The sequence below is a fragment of the Pagrus pagrus genome (assembly GCF_965226575.1).
Source record: "Pagrus pagrus genome assembly, chromosome: 16".
NCBI classification, from domain to species: Eukaryota; Metazoa; Chordata; class Actinopteri; order Spariformes; family Sparidae; genus Pagrus; species Pagrus pagrus.
In genome coordinates this window covers 23331825-23349849 of record NC_140200.1, presented here as the reverse complement: position 1 = coordinate 23349849, position 18025 = coordinate 23331825, and positions in this window count along the sequence as shown.

Here is an 18025-nt window from a genome sequence, read left to right as displayed (position 1 = left end):
GAGGTGAGGTCGCAGGTTGCAACCAACTAAACACCCCCCATCGCCCCCTCGACTGCCATGGATGCTAAGCATGTAAAGCATAGAAGTCCATATCTAGAGCCAAGGTTTGGTTTGTCCCTTCTGGACTACTGTACAAACATGAAGGACTCTGTCAAAGAGGACCGGCTCCCATGGCCCCAGGAAGAGCACCAGGCTTTAAAGCCACCTTTCGTAATGGCCAAACTGTGTAATTACATCGTCATGTGATGCACTGGGGCCCAAAATGACTTTACATTGTTAGGGAAGCATCTGTAAAATGGTGGATCATTTTTTTGACCCTCACAACCCCCGAGAAATGACTTGTTTCACTGTCATAATTTGAGCCATCCAGTCTGATACATTTGGACGCCACTGAGCTGCTTTCATAGGAATGAGTTTGACTTTGATAATACTCAATAAATTTGGTGAGGTGATTTTCCTTCACCCCGCCGAAAGAACGAGAAAGAAGAAGGGGGAACGAGAGGGAGCGAGAGGAGAGAAAGTGAAAGTGACATAAAGAGAGTGTATTCTCTTCATGTCTGTGATATATTCTACACATACTGACATCAAAACTGTAGTGAAATGCTGGTATGATGTCCATATGACTGTCTACAGATCGTTTTCAGGTCTATTTTTTGCAGAGAACTGCGCCTATGTCGCACACACATCCAGTGTGTCTGGCCTGTGAGGAGCAGTGTAGCACCAGTATAAAGTGCCGAAGTCCCGGCCCTCCTGGTGGACCCCATGGGCCCTTTCAGAAAGAAACTGTACAGTCGTCAACAAGGAGAGACAAATACATTTTTAATCCCGTTTGAAATGTGTCATGAATCACACATTTGGTGTTTCAGTTTGTCGTAAATGAAGTAAAATATTATGTTGTTTTGTGTTAAACCGCTCAGTGAACTACATCGTCTCACTCAACACGTCACAAACACCAAAATGCCGACTGCTCGTATTGACAACTGCAGTCATGTGAAAGGAGAGCTGGTCAGTTCTGTGAGCTGCTAACATACAGGAGCAGCTCTACAATGTTTAAGTTACAGGTTTTAGTGACCGTTCAACAAGATGACGTCAATAACACGACTGCTGCTGTGTCGTCTTTATAATTACATATTTTCAGTCTTGTATTTCATTAGTTTGATGACAAACTGAGACTTTATAGACTTGAAAATGATTAAAAACGTATTTCTCTCTCTCCATTCACTACCAGATATATCTTATCCAAATTAAAGTCCCATTAGGCAAACCAGATGGTGGCGTGACTCCGGCTCTCTTGTAGCCGGTTGTCTACAAGATCATGTGGTTCAAAAGCATGTACGTATATCTCTGACCTAAAAGAGGAATTTGACTGATAGAATTATTTTCTTTTTTTTAATAGAAACTATTAAAACTGTGTATGTACTGTGATAACAGACACACAACCCTCCTGCTGTATCTACATAAAGTAACTAATTACAACGCTTTGTAAGCTTACACTGTGATTCAAATGCTGTATTAATCGCAGCAGTTTGACCCTTGCTGACATTTAGCAGTCACGATCCTCTGCTGGATGACGTCACTGATGGGTTTCAACTTGAAAATCTAAGGTAACCTGAGGGTGCCTGTGGAACGAAGGAAGTGCCTCACCTCATTAAACCTTTACAGTCCTGCCAGAGCAAATACCATGAGATTTCCTTTACTGACGTGTAGTTGTGATCATCAGTCAGCTCTGTTATCTGACACGTCACTTTATAATCAAACAAGTTTATTTAAAGCACACGTGTATCACAATGCACTTCACACACCTGATTATGAAACAGAGCCACTTAAGTAGCTGAAGGACAATTCAGCCCTGAAGCGTTTTAATCCACAGATGCCAAAGAGTTTTTAAGCTTTGAGAAAGACATAAAGACATATTTCCTTATCAGTGTTTTCTCAACACCTGAACAGACAGCAGGATGCAACACGTACAGGACAGTTCTATGGAAGTGAACACTAAGCAACAAATCCCCCCTCAGCTTTTAAAGTATTTTTAACGTTTGTCTCGTCTTCACATCCTGTAAATATCTGTTTGAATGTGCGTATTCATGGGTGTTCATGTCAGAAAGACTCCACTGATCACTGTCGCAAAAACACAAATTTATAATTCTATTTACTGATTTGTGAAATTGGATCATATTTCACAAAGAGAGTGTTCTCTGGTTTTCCCTCGAATGTCCTCTGGCTGCTCTGCCTGAACCCTCACTGATTTTTCCTGATGAACACAGCTGCCGTCGGACCAAACAAACTCTGAGACAACTGTGTCCAGTTTGACGACAGGGAATCCAGTACCGAGTTTACAGAGTTTAGCTGCTGTTAGACAGTTACCGCTTGCTCGTTCGGTCATGCAGCTAACGTTAGCGGTCCTGTTAGCTGACGTTAGGCCCTGACGAAGATGTTCTACTGCTCCTGACTGCGTTCTCTTGTTGTGTTTGATTTGTAAAACAAACGGCCAGCAGTGGTACTGACACAGCAGACTGCCAGTTCTAGTTACCCCGGTAAACACCCCTTCCTCTTTGGCTAGCAGCTGTGTCTCTCACCTGGTTTCTTGCAAAAGTTTAACGGAACTTACAAAAAAGTACACCTAAGTATATCTTGTTTTTTAAGCATGTCTCTTCCACGGCTCTATACTTATAAGACTTACATTGATTTGTTCCCAGTAACTTACATTTAAATCCTTCAGTCGTTGTGGTGTCCTGCTTACAAGCAGTCTGCCTGCAGGTCTTTAGTTTTCAGCAGAGTTGACTTCCGAGCAAGTAAAACGTTTTCTTGCTCCACATCACATTCCTTTAGAAACAAAGACTTCTACGTCATCATCCATCTATCTGCCCATTATCTGTACCAGCTTGTCATCATACGCAGAACCAGCTACCACACATCTGCTTTTGCTGTAACTTTAATTGATTGCAAAACAACATCCTGTCCATCTTTCAACACAGAAGAATAATGAATAATGCAATAATGAAGAAAGAGATCACGAACTGCTGACGCACCCTCCTGATTATATATATGAAACAGAGGAAAGAACCTTGATTGACCAATTCATTTCCTGTTGATCAGAAGTACAGGTACAGTTATAGGACCAAGTTGTCTTCTGGTGTGCCTGCTTGTTTTTTAAAATGCATAAGTGTACACAGCCCAACAGAAGACAATTCATCAGGACAATTCTGATAACGATTCCTCTTTATTTAAATAGCTTACACCCCACAGTTGAGGTACATACAAAACAAACATATTGTACTAACATTTGGTTATCTCGTCTGTCACACAGGGCTACATTGATAGTTTTAGAAGAGGTTTTAAAAAAACAACTATCATACAACAATGTAACTTCATTTTCAGTGGAAAATTAAATTCAGTATAAACCTTACGGGGAAGAAAAACAACAAAGAGTTGTTCAGTCACGTTCACCTGTGTGTTTCTTTTATTTGTACGGTGTATAACATTAGTGTCCACTGGGAGGCAGTGTGGCGCTTAGCAAACCACAATACAAAGAAAGTGTCGTAGAAATTGGGAAATGTACAAACATTTTTCACTATACATCTGTGAAATGAACATGAATGAATTTGGATCTATCAATATACATGGACTGAACAAACACAAAGTGGTTAACAATGTTAAGTGTCTTAAAGAGGAATGTATTACTTGAACCAGTACTCGGCTGACACGTACACCCAAACTCTCACAGTGAAAATGGAGAATACTTCCAGGATGTTGGATCAACCAATCAATGTTTGACAGGCAAATAATGCACTACGCATTGGATTTTGTGAATCTCAGATTGATTTGTTGAAGCATAAATCGATCTTGAGGCTAAACACATGGTGTTGCTTAGGGCTAAATATTAACTTCCTGATCACTTGCTGTAAAAATAGTGTAACGTTACCCACAGGTTTCTGAAGAGCGAGAACACAGGATTTTGGCTGGTGACTTGCAGATGGGTTGGGAAGCGAGAGTGATGATAAATCCAATTTTTAATCCCAAAAGTTTAAAAAACAAACTCCGTGCGCTCCTTCACAGCAGGTGTTTATCCCTCCAGAAGCTCCTGGCTCTACCCACGGCTGTCTCCTCCAGAGCAGCTATCTGCTGGTTAACGCTAACAGAGTTGCGTGTTAATCCAAAACACTAGCGTCTGTCCCTCCCTTACCATCTGTTAGTCCGATTAACCGTACAGAAAGACGTGGAACAGTTATACTGTTTACTGTGTTAGTTGTGTTAGCATGGTAACATATGCTAATTAGCACCAAACACAGTCCAGACAAATTCAAATTTTAACCTGATGCGGCACCTTTATAAAATGAAGATAATACTTTTAGAAATTTAAGACAACTGTCAAAAACAAAATAAATGAGAAGTTGCCTCAGTCTTTGTAGAAGGAACAAAAAAGGGAAATTGCAGGTTCAAAATTGCTGCAAGGACAAAAATCTTCGCAACTTTCAACATAATAAAAGGAACTAACAGCTCATTAACGACTGACACACCATCACATCATCCTGATAAAACTTTATAACAGTTGTGCTGATCTTTCTTTTTTGTTTTTCGTTCTTTTTTTTAATATCAAGTCTTCACAACAAAAAAATTCTCTCTCAGTGACAGAATTGTAAAATTAACCCACGAGGCGGAAGTGACATCTCCATTTTCCGATCACAAAGAAAGAAATCTTTCTATGTGAGGAAACAGTTGTTCTTTAGTCACTGACAGAGAGAGCAGAATATCTGGCTTCAGATGGATTTAAATTTCACTGTTTCTGATTTATTTGACAGGTAAAACCATAAAGACACAGTTATTTAAAAGAAGACATGTATTTATCTTCTCTTACTTGTTGTTTACACTGTGACTATAGCAGCAACGATTTTATTTCAATTAATTTTCAGATTTTCTCTCTCATGTCGTTCACAGCTGTAACTGGACAAATATACTTTTACACCGTCAGAGACGGCGATGACATCACTTTGCCTTGTGAAAATGGGATACAGGATGACAATACATGTGACGGTACTACATGGCGCTTCAGTTACTACACCAAGACAGGAGTAGGAGAGTCGGTCAGACTTAAGCAGACTGGTGACATCAGACTGAACGACAGACTGAGTGCTACGAAGGACTGCTCTCTGCTGATAAAGAAGGCAACAGTTGAGGATGTTGGTGTCTACACTTGCAGACGGTCCAGATCAGGAAAAGCAACAGACACTTTGATCAGCCTGTTTGTTATTACCAGTGAGTATTTACATCCTAATGTTTGCAGCTCTAACTGAAACATTACATGAATTATTACTACAGTGGTGAAGTTAATTTACTGAACTCTTTTTCCTTTTTGTTTTTGTTTTATCTTGCGACAACGCTGTGGTTTTGGACTAATTAGGTTAAGGCACAAAAAAACACACGGTTAAGGTCAGGAAAAGATCACGTTTTGGTCGCCGCAAACACAGCCGGAAAATTGTCCGAAGGTCTCCTTAAAAATATCCAGTGGTGTGGCGCCTACAAATGTGGTCACGCAGTGGTCCCTTGTCAAACAATCCACTGGCTTCTAGCTTACAACTGCTGAAATGCCGAAGTCGTGCATAGAAAATATCCAGTGGTTTCGCGCTTACAAATGTTGACCGCCATGGCCCTTTGTCAAAAATATCTAGTGGTTTAATGCATGGATATGGTGACATGCAGTGGTGCTGAAGTCACTTGTTTCATGCTTACAAATGTTACAATGCCATGGTCCTTTTCAAAACTAGCCAGTAGTTTCACGCTTACTTATACGGCCTGAAACACCATGGTCTCTTGTCAAAAATATGCCGTGGTGTAGCTCTTACAAAAGTTTACAAAAGCATTTTATCCTGATGACTGGGCTGATTTACTCTTGGTTTCACAAAATCTCTTCACCAGCGACTGAACAGAAGGACGCTGAAAGGTGACCCTAAGCTGCTTCTTGTGGAGATATGGACTCTGTCAACACACACTGAGGTGGCTGTTTGAGAGAAACAGTCTGGATGAAGATGAAGACCTGAAGACATCACAGTCTGAGTGCTCAGTCACCGTCACGTTTCCCGCCTCACCTCTCAAGCAGAAGCCAAAGTCTCGTGAGTCGTTCAAATGCGAAGTGAGGCACGCTTTAAGGAAAGAAGAGCAGCAGTTTGCCTTCAGCCGTCAGTCCTCAGGTGAGAGAACAGTTTAAAAAAAAAAAATCACTTCATCTTGATTTAGCAAACTTGATTATTTGATGTATTTTGAGGTGTAAGATGACATCATTCTTCCACATTTACAAACATGATGTATTTTCTCTTTTTTTTTAATATCTCAGGTGAAAATGCAACGAGATCAATATTAAGCTCAGCACCAACAACAACGACAACATCAACACAAGGTGAGAAAGAAGGTAGTGTACTCCGCTACTCCTCTGCAACTGTTACAGATAAATACAGTTCATGCTATTTTATTAATATCTATTTATTTTGGGTCACAATTTTATTCTATTTTGCAGAAGAAATACATGTTGACAAGTATTAAGAATTCTGGCCTGACTAAGATGACCTTCACACTTGATAAGAACACACACACATAACCGCATGGACACTCCAAATCAACACGCAGGGCCAAGTCAACCAGGATAAACACACACACACATGCACGAGCACACACGCACTCCCTCACACAAGACTCAGGAGTTATTGGGAAGTACATGAAATACTAGGAAAGATGAGACAAGGGTCACCGTGACATTTTGATATTGGTTTTTAGGTCATCACTGCGCAAGTGTGATTGTGCGTGCAGATTTCGAAGTACATACATGTCTGGTCAGTCCAAGAATAAACAGAACCCACTTTCTACAAACCTTGCCTCCGTGTCGTCTTTCTGAGAGTTTCGGCCAAATTCTACCTAAGAACTACATGTATTACTGCCAACAAACACAAACATTGGTACTTATTTTTACACTTTTAATCAACTTTCAAAAATATAAATAAAGACCTCTGCGAAAACAACAGAGGATCACTGAAGTCAGCAGGCGTCATCCTCAGAGGATCATGACTTTAAAAATAGTTAAGATAATTCAAGCTGGAGCAATGATTCACCATCCCTAGAGCTAACGTGGCTAAACACACGAGTTCTGCTTCTGATTTGATAATAACTTTGTCCTCTGATATTTCTCTGACCCACAGCTCCTACAGATTGTTATGTGGTGAACTACATCATGTTGGTTCTGCGAGTGGTTGAACTCATCCTGATCACTGTGATCACTGTTCTTCTCATCAGAGCTCCAGGTGAGAAGATTTCAGACCAACGTCATAAACACAAACGGTCAGTTTAGAGCTGAAACGTGACTCTGTGGTTTATCTCTCCAGGAATCCAGAGACCTCCTGATGACAACACCGTGAGTCTAAAAGAAACGCTCAACTAAAAATGTATGTAGAAAGATCAGGGACCTTTATTTCACCTTTTGATTGATGATTTCATTTCAGTTTACTTTCAGTTAGTTTCCAGAGGGTTTGCTCGTTTCAGTTTGGTTTTAATTGTTTAAATGTGTTTTAGTTCAGTTTTTTTAGTTTCAGTATTAGTTTCAGTAGTTTCATCAGAATATGAGGGGTATTTGTCAGAAAGGTAACACAACACTGTGTGAAGACATCCCACTGGACCAGTTGTTATGGTCACAAATTTGAATTTTAGTTAGTTTTGCAAGTACACAAGGTCACTTCAGTGACCCTTTGTTTTTATTGCAGTTATTTAAATGTTTTTCCACACCCTTTATAGTTTTTAGTTCAGTTTGAGCTAACTTGGTATAATGCAGGACTGTGACGCCTCACTGTTTGTTTGTTCAGGCTTTGAAGTGAGTAAGAAGCCGGACAGTGAGGCGTTCAGGTCCAGCAGACATTCAGGTGAAAATCAGATCAGACAATAACTGATGATGCATTCTAGTTCTGCTGATCAACTGTAAACTGTGACAATGCAGCAGTTTGGGGCAATTATGACAAAATTCATTAACTGCATTTACAGTATTTGTTCCATCTGCACTTGTGTGTTGTTCACAGTTCATCATGGCGACACAGTGAACAATGAAAACGTTGGAGAACCTTCTGCTTCTGTCAGACTAAACATCAACTCACCAGAGAAATGAGTCCACTGCTGTTAAACATTATTTTACATACTTATATTTCTCGTTTTAAGAAGCGTGGTGTACATTTAAGAATGTTTTCTGTTTTCCTGAATCACTTTTGAAAATCTTTCCTTTCTGCCGTCACTTCAGAACACAACCTCCAACAACTGTTTGTAAGATAGCATCCGTTTGAATTCAGGCATGCAGATTTCTGTAAGCAGCGTAGCATGACCTCTCTTTTATCACTCTGTGAGGAGAAGAACTCATTTCAGTTTCCGATGGAGTCCAATAAGTTTTTCTGTAATTTTGCAGATAGGTTTGAAGGAGCTTTGATTCTTACTGGAATCAGTAACAGTGCTGTTTGATTATTAACTGATAATATGACCTGCTGAGAACAAAAGTTAATCTTTATCTTATTAATGTGCTGTAATAAATTCATCTTTCATGTCTTGTGCAATCAAAGGTTGTATCCATATTGACTGAGGAAAAAGTTTTTTGTTACTCTTTTTGAGTTACCTTTTATTTCTTAATGCCCTTTATTTAAACAGTCCTTCAACTTCAGGATTATTTTTTGGGACAAGTCTGTTCACTTTGGTCCAGACTGGAAAATCTATCAAATGGATTGCCGTTACCTTTTGAAAGAATCCTATTCTCTCTGACGATCCCCTGATTTTTCCTCTTGCGCCACCATGAGGTCGACATTTGTGATTCAAAGTGAAATATCACTTTGAATCACAAATCATTATGGTCGACATCCAAGACTTGTTCACCTCCAGAGTACGAAAATGAGCCAGAAAAAAATCCTTGCAGACTCATCACACCCTCACAATAACATTTTTTAACGTCGACCCTTTGACAGACGCAGACGGGAAATGTTTGCTACAACCACCGGGTGCAAGAGCAACTTCTTTCCAACCTCATCGCCAGGATAAATGGTGGCCAAATACATTTTTACAAACCACTGATATGTTGCAACTTTAAAGTTAAATGTATAGTTTTACGATTCGACAACACTGTGTTTATGCTCTAGTTAGGTTTTGGCACAAAAACCTCTTGGTCAGATTTCGGAAAACATCACGTTTTGGCTTAAAATACCTGGTTTTATCTGCACAAACACAGCTGGAAAATGTCTGGACATCTCGTTGAAAATATCCAGTGGTTTCACGCTTACAGATCTTAAAACACTGTCCTGAACAGTGGTCTCTGGCTTGATAGCTGTCCCGCCTGACTTAACGCCACCACCAGTGAAAATAAATGTGGAAATTTAGTCATATATCAACCCCTCTTCACACACACTGCTGTTCATGAAGACCTCTAAAATCACTAGTCATGATTTTGTGTGAGCGACACTGGTCATGAGTTTGAATCATGGAGGCCAGCAGTCTGCAGCTGACACTTCAGTGAGCCACACTGCAGCAGAGTGCTCATTAAACACTCCCACACTCGGCTCTGAGGTTAAAAACAAACAGCCAAACCCAACTGAGCGTCATCATGGAAACAGACTGCAGACCGTCCTGTGGTCTCAGCCTTCAGAGCAGAACCACTGTGATTACGCCTTGTACAGTAACTTCGGGTCAAGTTTGTTTGCGGAGCCAAAAAACGTCTCCCCTCTGGCTGGAGAGTAAGCAAACAAAAGTTTAACAAGACGAATTATTATTTTTCCCATCACCAAACCTTTAAATACTCATGATGACTCAGCTGAGTCCCACACAACCTGTGGGAATGAACGGCTAAACATTTTCTAGTTGTTTTGATGAGAGGAAATATTTTTGGGCACTAAAATCACTCTGCCCGTTTTTACAGTGACAACGTTGCTCATGCAGTAACAGCAGCCGTCTACCCAGAACCCTCAGGTTGTTCCCGATAAGGTTGGATTCCTTGTGAGCATGTTAGTAATAGGGTTGCAACGGTGCTGGGCACTTGTAGACGACAGAGCAGTTTGAAATATGTCAGAGTGGTTTTATTCAGTCTGTGGGAGTATTGAACAGTCAGGAGCTGTTAGATGAAGAACTGCAGGTGACAGGCTGCACACCTCCAACCTCTCAGTCAGAAAACAGACTCCTGTTCACTCGTTAACATCGTCAGGTTCCCTCTTTGCATTAGGATTGGATTTAATTATTGCCAAATGTGCGCTTTGCTTTTTGCTTTGACAACAAATCCAAGCAGTTAGTATTGGTATTGTACGTGTTCTGACTACGTATTGATTTTTAAAAAAGCAAAACAACAGTGGAGAGCAATATAATCGATGTATGCCTGTCCTCCATGTAACACTGGAAACACAATACTACTGCTGTATACTGTATTTACAGTGTATGATTTAGAGAATATTACAGATTGATAGACATTTGGTGTAATGAGATGACTCAAAGGCTCTTTTTGCAGATTCTGAAAAAAACGCAGCACCCTTCTCATCAATAAGGCTTACTGACATTTAGATTTATGGTCTCGAAGCAAAATGAGACAAGACAGAGAAGTGAGCTGAAGGCAGCAACCTACAGTACATAGCCTGTCACACATCCATTAATTCTGTCGGCGAATGAATTGGATGTTCGTACGTTAAACTTCTGCTGTGTGACCATATTATGTACCTCAGTTTTTGCTGGCCAGCTGTTTTTTGTCCAACTGAAATGTTGCAAGTTGCAGTATTTTTTTAATTTATAAAATACATTCAATCATATAAACTGATCAGCTCTGTTTTTAAAGAAATGATTGAATTAACAATTTTTAGTTGTTTTTCTAGGCCTGGTTTCTCTCATGAGATCTGGCAACACTGCTGAAGAAACCTGCACTGTCCCTGTTGGCTGGTTTTATTTTACCTGAAGAGCACGTGCAGGGTTTGTTTTGAAATACTGAGATATTACAAACTCAGTTTTCACTGAATTTGGGACTGAGGTGTCCACATAGTTTTGGCCATTTACTACATACATTTGACATTCGTCGGTCACGGCTCCTCGTACCTTCTTGGCCACATTTAAAACATCTCTGTGCATCGAGTACGTCTGCTCCTGTGCATGTTTGGAGAAGCGTGTCATTTCTAATGCAGCCTACATCTTTCAAGCGTGTCTCATGTGTCACATACAGTATATACAGTGCATGCATGTCTAGTGTGGGAGAGAAGACGTGTCCTACTTTCCAGCTGAGTACAGATGTTGTAACACAGTCCTGACACCAGCGGCTGCTTTGATCTCGACCCTCCTGGGTGAAGAGATGGCGCTCTGCTGCTGCTCAACATGTCTGATGCAACCAACATGGAGGATTAGTTTCCCCCTAATTAAGAAAGCAGATGAAAAGGAAGAAAAGCCAGCTGCTATTTGCATAAGTGTCTCCGTAGCAACACTCACTTCAGAGACCAGGAAGTACCATGAAACCAGGAGAATGTGGTGGGGGAGAATCAATGAGAACATACTGTATGAGGTAAATGAAGCAGATAGAGAAGGTGACAGTGATGGTATGTAACTAACTACATTTACTCAATTACTGTAACCAAGTACACCTTTGAGTTACTTGTGCCTCACTTGAGTATTTCCATTTTCTGCTACTGTTATTGGAAATAAAAATAAAAAACACTGATCACATAATCACAAACATCCTCCTCCTCCTCCTCCGTCCTCCTCCTTCCCCTCCACCTCTTTGTCCTCCTCCTCCTCCTCAGGCAGATTTATCAGCTTTAGGGGAGATTTAGCTGCATTTGGCTGCTGGCTTGTGGTGGTTTCCCTCCCTGCACCTTCTAATTAAAGTATGAATCATGTGAGGCAGCCCTGCAGAGCGTCTTGTCTCACTAGAGGGCAGCAAATTGCAAGACATGAACTGTCGACATGAGGAGAGTCACTGAAAACATAAAACATACAGTAGTAAGACAGCAGCTGAAATGTCAGAGTGACATTTAAGGATGTATTGACTGAGTATGTGAGGGAGAACAATGAACACAAATTTCAATTTGTCGAATTTTTTAGTTTATCGATGGAATAATTTGGTTTGATGCTCTTTGAATTTTGTGTTGGATTGTAGCTGAAGCCTGACTGTCGTTTTTTATCCATGATTGCGACGAGGCTTTATGGAAGTTAATTATAAGTTCACCCGAAAATGTAAATACAGTCATCATCTCCTCCCCCCATGCTGATGGACAGTCAGGTGAAGTCTCGTAGTCCACAAAACAGCGTTGCAGCTTTCTCCTAAACACCTGAAGTAGCTTGGGCCTTTAGGCACAACCAAAACAACATCAAATGGCTCCATACAGCTCGCCTGCTGTAATCCAAGTCTCCAGAAGCCCAGAGAACCCACATTTATTTTAAAACTAGTTATTTACACCCTTGTTGCACTGTTAAGCTCGTTACAGTGATGATTTCAGCTTTTAAAAGGGTGTAAATAACGTCTTTTCAAATCAGTTTGGGATCTCGAGGTTTCTGAAGAGCTGGATTACACCGGGCGAGCTGTATGGAGCCATTTGATATTTTATTTTTACCTTGTCTGAAACCAAGTGGATATACTTTTTTTTTTGTCATTTTTCTCAGAAATCTTACATATTGTATCTTTAATTGAGATTTTTTTTCATGTGTGAAACAGAGTGATTTTTTTGTAGTCAGGAGGGAAAAATAAATTAATGTGTGAAACTGAGTGAAAAAAAAGTTTTGGCAGGAGATAGTGTTTGTTTCTGTAATACTCATTTTGACCACAAGAGGGTAAAGCACACCACTACCCCGTGTATTAAGTTACGGACGCTACTTTTGAGTTACCTCATCATACCTTTTCCTCCTGTTCCTTCTGAACCTCGTTGTTATGGATCAAACACACCTCTACTTTTCTCCTCACTCACCCCTCAGGGCTGGTGTAGATATTATCACAAACCGTATTACATTCCAAACAAAAATGCAAAATAGAGATATTTTGACTGGTTTGACTTTTCGACCCTACTGCAGTCTTTGCAAATGTATTCATCCAGCTCAGATGTTCAGCCACACCTCTCACTGCACCTGCCTCAGCAGCCGGCCGACAGAGCGCTTCATCAGCCTCGGGGAAGATTTATCAGCATTTGGTTGGTAGCTTCTGTTTATTTCCCTTCTAATTCTACTAAATATGAATCCCTGTCACAGCAGAGGGCAGTAGAGGCTCAGAAGAGTGACTGCTCAACATCTCTGACACTAAACAACAACACCTCACTAAGCCACATTTTCTCTCTACGTTAAATTTCTAGATGACAAATGAAACAGCAGAGCTGTAGTGTTAACATGAGGAGTGTCTGGTTATTTTGTCAGCCGCTGCGAGGGAATAAAAGAAATGGATGAGAGTGTGAAGAACAGCAGAGTGACGCAGCCTTTTCTTACTCCAGCTGATGGATAACAGCGGCTCTCCAGAGAGCAGCCACGTGTATCTGGAGGATGAGAGTGGAGCCGGCAGTACAGTGAACAATAAAACTCCTCCTTCATGGTTTCATCCCGTCCTCCGCCCTGCTTTAATACTCCACACAGTGACAGAGCTCCCTGATGGATTCATCCTTCATCTGCTCTCTGTGTTTAAACTGAAATCTGGCAGTGAAGGCGGCGGAGCCTCTCTGAACTCGTTTCACCTTTTTGTTTGTTTGGAGGAAAACCGACAAACAGACAGGTGACAAATTGAAGGGATGAATCTGAATAAATGGGCTCAGCAGCAGCAAGTACAGATGTGTCCACACGGAACAGGTGTTCGCTGAGGAATCGGGTGCTGTGGCCTTCACAGTCACTACATCTGAACCCAACTCAACACCGGAGGGAGACTCTGGAGCGAAGCCCTCGGTCAGACATTGCCGGCTTCTGTCTCGTGTCCGAATAAGCCTCCTCGTGAGAGTCTTACAGGTTGGATGTGAAACATTCCCACATAACTTTCAACACGACACAAGTCTACGACTGAATGTCTGCAGATTAGAGCCGCAACGATTAATCGATTCGATGTCTGCCATTAAAGTCACTGCCAACACTTTTGCTAACTGTTTCACTGGTTTGAGTAGTGTTTTTACACAGTTCACTCAAAAATGAAAATTCAGTCATTGTCTACTCATGCCGATAACAGTCAGGTATAGTTTCTTAACTCACAAAACATTTCTGGAGCTTCAAAGTAAAAACAGATGGGTACTTGTTTTAAAATGTAAAAAACAACCAAAAATAAAAAAATAAAAATAGCTCCAAACAGCTCGTCCATCATAATCCAAGTTCCAGAAGCTCCGAGATCCCAAACTGATTTTTTAAAAAGATGTTACTTACATCTATTTCCCCCGAAAACTTCACTTTAGCTGCTAAGCTAAACCGTCAGTAACAGCTTCAGACGGGGTGCGTGCTATCGCTAACATCACTGGCTGGCTACGCAGCACAAGACAAATGTGCTAAATACATGATGTGCTGAAATCCAAAGAGATGCCGTAAACTCACTGTCAACAGGGCAAACATTCTCCCTGACAATGCTTCATTGTGGATAACAAACCTATGTTGGATTCAACATGAGGAGAGCTGGTTAGCTGTTAGCTTAGTGGTCATTGGTCAGCAGAGTCCTGTGGTGTGTTTGGCTAACGACGCTAACAGCTAAAAACACAAACAGGACAGAGTTTCTGTTCAGAGGAACATTACATGTTAAACAGAGAACTGCAGTTTAATGTGACAACACACGTTTACAGTAAGTAACTGTACTGAGGTGCTTCGGCTGAGGGCAGTTTAGAGTTACAGTTCTTTGAATGATATTATTTTTAACTTAAAGACTATAGAGGATAAAGTTAAGAAACATTTTGACTTTGGGACAATTAATATAGTTTTTTGTGATGGTTCTGGGATAAATACAGAAGCCCTGAGGGGCAAATGAAGACTTTTTTTTTCTGGTGACCCATTTTCTAAGTCTCTCCTGAGTTAAACTTGAGAACTGGTGAAAAAAAGTTTTGCTGGGACAATCTTTCTAAGTTCTTTTCTTTCTTTTCCTCATCTGTGAAAAAATGTGCAAGAGATGAAAATTTCAGGAGGTTTATTTCCCCATGTGTGAGCAGAACTGAGCAAATATGTTCTTGTCCAAGATTTTTCTTTTTTTTGAGTGGGAAAAAAAACAATGTCAGGAGGAAAAAAAACAAACATTAGTGCTCTGAACTGAGTAAAAAACATTTTCTCAGAAGTAAAAAAAAAAATTATCTGTGGAATCGAACAAAATTATTTATTTATTTTTTCACTTGGTTTCCAACATTACAAGAAAAAAAGTTTTCATACATGGATTTTTCCATCTCAAGTCATAAACACAGGAGAGAAAACATTTTCAATCGGACTCAGAAAATGGATCACCAGAAGAAAAAAAAAAGTCTTCACTTGCCCCTCTGGGCTTCCATAGCTGAATGTTCCTTCCAAAACATGAACGAATACATAAATAAATAATCAAAACACTTTACATACGACTAACAGTAATGAACATGCTGTCACTCAGTGTTCGTGCTCTGTCACATGCTTTAAATAAGCAGCAGATTTTGCTCTCTGACAGCATTAAATGATGAATTATATGAGAACACTTTTCTGTGCATTCACTGTGGGAAGCGTGTCTCTCGCTCACGATGGTCATTAAGGTTTCAACAGCAAAGTGTGTTTTAAAGTCCATCAGTGATGCAGCCTGAGAGAGAACAGGAAACACTCTTCTTCCTTGTTATCATCACATTTTAACTCCTCTCTTCCTGCTGAATGTCAGAACACATCCAGTCATTGCATGATGGTTGAAATGCTGTCAGAAATTATCTGAATGAGGCTTTAGATGATTAATCAATGATAAAAATCTTCTGATGCTGATGAACATAATGTTATCTAGTTCCACTGGTCCGTCTGAAGGTCGCTGCCTTGCTCAGGAGCTCTCGGTCAGCAGCTGGTGATGAAAGGGAGGGCTGACGTTGACGTTTTGATCCGTCCTCTGCTGAGCTGCGGGCGAACATCTCCACTGATCAATAATAACGCCTCCTCAGGGCGTCGACCTTCTAACGATCCTGATGATAATGAGACGATCAGTCAGCGAGTGAAACAGCTGACATGACCGCTTACACTGAACACTGCTGGTAGCGGCCCGGTGTCCACCCGTCTGATCTCCGAGGTGTCGCTCGACACGTCGGCGGGAGGTCAGAGGTCACCGTCGGCCACTCAGCGGCGCTCCCAGGAGCTGCTGGGGATTCAGCGTCTTCCTCAAGGTCTCGTCAGCAGGGAGGTTACAGGAGCTGATTCCCACAGCGGCTCGGAGGCTTTCCATGACTTTCTTTCGCTAAGCTTCAGCAGGTCCATGCTCTTTCTGTGGGGTGAGCGGTCACTTTCACTACAAATATAATGTAAAGACGAACACATGAAAGCTGCATCAGGTCAGGCAGCACATACCAAGGACTTCACTGTTTCCAAACATCAAGTTTCAAAAATGTTTTGTGACCCACTGACTCAAAATCAATGGCAAAATGTCTTCCTATACTGTTTAAATGAGAAACACCTCTTTTTACTGGATTTTAGTGTTTTTTAATGTGCCTGATGTACAAAGTACACTATATATTATTCGAAATACTTACGGATTACGGATTCTTCTGTATGATTTTTGGCAGCTTTTCCGACACATACACAAAACATACATCAAAACGTGCAGATTCATCGGGACAAGTGTGGAATTACTTTTGGCAGCGATTTGCAAAACCTTTTTTGTGAAAATTGCAAAAAAAGCAAAAATGTTCCCATAAGGGGGCCTTGTTGTCTCGCCATACCTTAACATAGAAAAGTGATTCATAATTTAAATGAGTCACCAGAGTTGGGACTTTACTGGCCTAAACGCACAGTTTGATAGCTAGAACAGTTTACGAGCAATCGCAGTTTACGTTTCAGGAGGCATGTTATAATGGAAGTAAACAGACTTACACTACACAAGACAAGAGAACCACCAACACTCAGAAGTTCCCAGCCTAAATCTCTGGAGGAAAGTAAACAGTGCCAGTTTGCTGACTCGCTGTCATTCCCTCATCATTCCCAATCTACAACAGTATGTTCAGTGTTTTCCTATTAAGTCAGTATTAAGTCAGCTGACACACATAATGAATGACAGACGCACACGACCACACACAGAGTATATTTTCTGCTTCTCAGATGCTTTGGTCCCATGATTGTGTCCACCTTTAATTGTAGCAAACAAACAACCCAAGCGTTACCTTTTAGCTAGCTAGCTTAGTTTACTGACAGGTCAACAGGGTGTGCAAGAAGTCAATCTGATGGTGAATTTCTAGAGCAGCTTCTGCTGGATCACGAGGCAAACGATTTCAAACGGTCTGCTGAGCTCAATTCTGAATTTGATCAGGTCATTACAGCCGAGTACAGAGCTGAAGTCGCGCCCCTGCCAGTGGACTCCATGGGACCATATTTCGTAAAAAATATGTCTGGCAGTGAATGGAGACAGATCCCGTCTGAATTGTGCCATAAATTCCACATATGATTCAGTCGGTTGGAGAAGTTCAGCATCAGCTCTCAAGTCCGTCACATGAAGATGGAGGGAGGCACAATTCAGTATTCCAGTAACCACAGTTCAAATGACTGTTACAACTTTTCAACCAGTGAAAAATGTAAAAACACTGACAAGAAAACCTGCTCCGTAGAACAGCTACTCATAATCCATTTTGGGTGCTTCCCAGAAAAAAAACTTACATTTACCAAACTAACCAGTCAGACATAATCCTTCAAGTCTTCCCTCTCGTGAACCCAAAAAAGAGGCGTCACACCGCCCACCCATGTGTTGTGATTTGCGTCACTGATCCCCTCTCCGAGCCTCCCACAGCAAAAACTAGTGGAGGTCTGATGGTGAGGCGTGATCTGTCTGAAGGGCAGTGCGGCCTGTCAGTGTGAAAACCTCAGCTTCAATTAAATCTGTCATCCCGTCCACATCTTCGACACGGACGAAGACGAGACA